Here is a 5,000-nt window from a genome sequence, read left to right as displayed (position 1 = left end):
AGGGTTGCAAACAGACGTGCAACCCAGTACCCACAAGGGCAGGGGTAAGCCGCCGAGCCTAGCAAGGTAGGTGTGCTCCCAAAACCAAACAACGCACAAAGGGAGCAAACACGGGCAAACAAGTGACGCCATGGCCTACTCGCCCACCGCCCTCTATATTGCCTAACCTTGGCAACCATGGTCCATTCCCCACTATATGCCATGGCCTTGTGCCCATGGTCTTCACAAGACAGCATCCAAGGCGCCTGAAAGGCCAAGGGAGCCCAACCCAGCAATGCCCAGCCAAGGCCAGGCATTCCAGTGCCTACCCGGGCAAAAACGCCCAAAGCATGCCCCATTCGTTAGCCTATCCAGGCAAAAACGCCCAAAACCAGCCCATTCCAGTGCCTATCCGGGGAAAACGCCCAAAGCATGCCCATTCCTTAGCCTATCCAGGCAAAAACGCCCAAAACCAGCACATTCCAGTGCCTATCCGGGCAAAAACGCCCTAAGCCTGCGCATTCCAGCGCCCCGCAGCATGCCACCCTCCTATAGGGTTTGCGCAACCAACCCGCCTAACCACCAGTGGCAACCAAAGGTGCTGTTAGCGACGACTTCTGAAGACGCAACGAGACGCGACGGGTTTGCGCCCAGACGCGACGAGGCGATGCGGGATCTGCGCCCAACCGTGCCTACACCCGCCGACTTGATGCGGGAGCTGCTGGCCCAAGCATGCCTAGCGTGCAAGGCCTGCGTGCAAGGCTAGTGTGCAAGGCTCGTGGGCAAGGCTAGTGCGCAAGGCTAGTGCCCAAGGTCTGTGTGCAAGGCTAGTGCCCAAGGCTAGTGAGCATGGCCTGTGTGCAAGGCTAGTGTGCAAGGCTTGTATGCAAGGCTAGTGTGCAAGGCTGGTGTGCAAGGCTTGTGGGCAAGGCTGGTGCGCAAGGCTAGTTCCCAAGGGTTGTGTGCAAGGCTAGTGCCCAAGGCAAGTGCGCAAGGCTCGTGCCCAAAGCTAGTGCGCAAGGCTTGTGTGCAAGGCTACTGCGATGGGCCAGTGCCCAAGGCTTGTGAGCAAGGCTTGTATGCATGGCTTGTGTGCAAGGCTAGCGTCCAAGGCTTGTGCGCATGGCTTGTGCGCAAGGCTTGTGTCCAAGGCTTTTGTGCAAGGCTCGTGCGCAAGGCTAGTGTGCAAGGCTTGTGCGCATTGGCAGGTAGCCCACCAGCATGCACGATCCAAATGCCACTCACGCGACAACACGGTGCCAAGCCGGGCATGGTGTGCACTCAAAACCAATCAACGGACAGAGGTCATGCGTCATGGGGGGGATCTAGCAAGGCCATGGGGAAGGTCATGGAGGACCTTGGAAGCAAGCGCAAGACGAGAGCGAATCGAACAAGGGGCCAGGACGGGGCCTTGTGCCCATGGTCTTCGCAAGACAGCGTCCAAGGCACCCGAAAGCCCAAGGGAACCCAAACCCGGCCGACACTTGCAATCGCACATGCTCTCTGCAACACACCATCAATGCCGCCCAACGGGGCCAGCACGAGCAGTCCTCCGCGGTCCCCTGGCCCTGCGCACGTTTGTCTTCGAAACCGAGCATCAATGCCACAGAAAGTGCCGGGGCGCCAGCTGGAGCCATCATCCGCGTTGCCATGGCTCGCTTGGCCTTGGCTTGCCAGGCCCCGACACGAGCAATCGCGCATTTTCTTTGGAACCGACCATCAATGCCGCCCAACGGGGCCAGCACGAGCAGTCATCCGCGGTCCCCTGGCCCTGCGCACGTTTGTCTTTGAAACCGAGCATCAATGCCACAGAAAGTGCCGGGGCGCCAGCTGGAGCCATCATCCGACGTGCCATGGCTCTGGTCCCATGGTCTTCGCAACCGAGCATTCGTGACACCCGCGGGGCCAGGACACCAACCCTTCCGACACGAGCATTCGCGCATGTTCTTTGGCCACACAACGGCGCCAGCACGAGCAAAATCATCCGCGGTGCGGTGGCCTTGCACGGCCTTTTGTCTTTGGAACCAACCATCAGTGCCACGGGAAGTGCCGGAGTCCCGGCATCCGCGGTGCCAAGTCATTGCGCCCTTGGTCTCTGCAGCGGGGCATGCCGGGCACTCCCAACCATTGCAAGCAAGCAAGCAAGCAAGAAAGAAAGTAAGTAAGTAAGTAAGTATTACATATAGGGGCGGGACATGCGGGGAGATCTGCGAAACGTGCATTACGGGGCACACGCGTACCTACCGGGGCATACCGACCCCTATTGGGGCACACGTGTGCATATCGGGGCATACCGGGCCTATCGGGGCACACGCGTACATACCGGGGCATACCGAGCCCTACTGGGGCACACGTGCGCATATCGGGGCGTACCAAGCCTATCGGGGCATACGCATGTATCCCAAGGCATACCGAGTCTATCCGGGCATACGCGTTCATACCGGGGCGTAACGGGCCTATCGGGGCATACTTGGGCATATCCGGGCAAAAAATGCCCAAAACTTGCGCAACCTTGGCAACCGTGGTCCATTCCTCTCTATATGCCTAGCCTTGCCAACCGTGGTCCATTCCTCACTATATGCCATGGCCTTGTGCCCATGGTCTTCCCAAGACAGCGTCCAAGGCCCCCGGAAGGCCAAGGGAGCCCAACCCAGCAATGCCCTGCTATGGCAAGCCAAGGCCAAGCATTCCGGTGCCTATCCGGGCAAAAATGCAATTCCTCTCTATATGCCTAGCCTTGGCAACCGTGGTCCATTCCCCACCATATGCCATGGCCTTGTGCCCATGGTCTTCCCAAGACAGTGTCCAAGGCGCCCGGAAGGCCAAGGGAGCCCAACCCAGCAATGCCCTGCTTTGGCAAGCCAAGGCCAAGCATTCCGGTGCCTAACCTTGGCAACCGTGGTCCTTTCCTCACCATATGCCATGGCCTTGTGCCCATGGTCTTCGCAAGACATCGTCCAAGGCGCCCAAAAGGCCAAGGGAGCCCAACCCAGCAATGCCTTGCTAGGACAAGCCAAGGCCAAGCATTCCGGTGCCTATCCGGGCAAAAACGCCCAAAGCATGCCCATTCCTTAGCCTATCCAGGCAAAAACGCCCAAAATCTGCACATTCTAGTGCCTATCCGGGCAAAAACGCCCACCAGCATGCCACCCTCCTATAGGGTTTGCGCAACCAACCAGCCTAACCACCAGTGGCAACCAAAGGTGCTGTTAGCGACGACTTCTGAAGACGCAACGAGACGCGACGTGTTTGCGCCCAGACGCGACGAGACGATGCGGGATCTGCGCCCAAGAATGCCTAGACCCGTCGACTTGATGCGGGATCAGCTCGCCCAAGCATGCCTAGTGTGCAAGGCCTGTGTGCAAGGCTAGTGTCCAAGGCTAGTGTGCAAGGCTCATGTGGAACGCTAGTGCGCAAGGCTAGTGCCCAAGGCTTGTGTGCCAGGCCCGTGTGCAAGGCTAGTGTCCAGGGCTTGTGTGCATTGCTTGAGTGCAAGGCTTGTGTGCATTGCTCGAGTGCATGGCTTGTGTGCAAGGGTTGTGCGCAAGGCTAGTGTGCGGGGCTTGTGCGCATGGCTAATGTGCACGGCTTGTGTGCATGGCTACCGTGCAAGGCTAGTTTGCATGGCTAGGGTGCAAGGCTCGCATGCGAGGCTAGTGTGCAAGGCTGCGTGCAAGGGAAGCGTGCAGGGCGAGTGTGCGAGGCCACTGTGCACGGCGCCAGCACTAGCGAGCCATCATCCGCGTTGCCATGGCTCGCTTGGCCTTGGCTTGCCAGGCCCCGACACGAGCAATCGCGCATTTTCTTTGCAACCGACCATCAATGCCGCCCAACGGGGCCAGCACGAGCAGTCATCCGCGGTCCCCTGGCCCTGCGCACGTTTGTCTTTGAAACCGAGCATCAATGCCACAGAAAGTGCCGGGGCGCCAGCTGGAGCCATCATCCGACGTGCCATGGCTCGCTTGGCCTTGGCTTGCCGGGCCCCGACACGAGCAATCGCGCATTTTCTTTGCAACCGACCATCAATGCCGCCCAACGGGGCCAGCACGAGCAGTCATCCGCGGTCCCCTGGCACTGCGCACGTTTGTCTTTGAAACCGAGCATCAATGCCACAGAAAGTGCCGGGGCGCCAGCTGGAGCCATCATCCGACGTGCCATGGCTCTGGTCCCATGGTCTTCGCAACCGAGCATTCGTGACACCCGCGGGGCCAGGACACCAACCCTTCCGACACGAGCATTCGCGCATGTTCTTTGGCCACACAACGGCGCCAGCACGAGCAAAATCATCCGCGGTGCGGTGGCCTTGCACGGCCTTTTGTCTTTGGAACCAACCATCAGTGCCACGGGAAGTGCCGGAGTCCCGGCATCCGCGGTGCCAAGTCATTGCGCCCTTGGTCTCTGCAGCGGGGCATGCCGGGCACTCCCAACCATTGCAAGCAAGCAAGCAAGCAAGAAAGAAAGTAAGTAAGTAAGTAAGTATTACATATAGGGGCGGGACATGCGGGGAGATCTGCGAAACGTGCATTACGGGGCACACGCGTACCTACCGGGGCATACCGACCCCTATTGGGGCACACGTGTGCATATCGGGGCATACCGGGCCTATCGGGGCACACGCGTACATACCGGGGCATACCGAGCCCTACTGGGGCACACGTGCGCATATCGGGGCGTACCAAGCCTATCGGGGCATACGCATGTATCCCAAGGCATACCGAGTCTATCCGGGCATACGCGTTCATACCGGGGCGTAACGGGCCTATCGGGGCATACTTGGGCATATCCGGGCAAAAAATGCCCAAAACTTGCGCAACCTTGGCAACCGTGGTCCATTCCTCTCTATATGCCTAGCCTTGCCAACCGTGGTCCATTCCTCACTATATGCCATGGCCTTGTGCCCATGGTCTTCCCAAGACAGCGTCCAAGGCCCCCGGAAGGCCAAGGGAGCCCAACCCAGCAATGCCCTGCTATGGCAAGCCAAGGCCAAGCATTCCGGTGCCTATCCGGGCAAAAATGCGATT

Source organism: Tasmannia lanceolata, unplaced genomic scaffold, assembly GCF_043159265.1.
Source record: "Tasmannia lanceolata isolate RefF3 unplaced genomic scaffold, GAP_Taslan_0.1 ptg000022l, whole genome shotgun sequence".
Classification (NCBI taxonomy): Eukaryota; Viridiplantae; Streptophyta; class Magnoliopsida; order Canellales; family Winteraceae; genus Tasmannia; species Tasmannia lanceolata.
Note: the sequence above shows the minus strand (reverse complement) of the source record.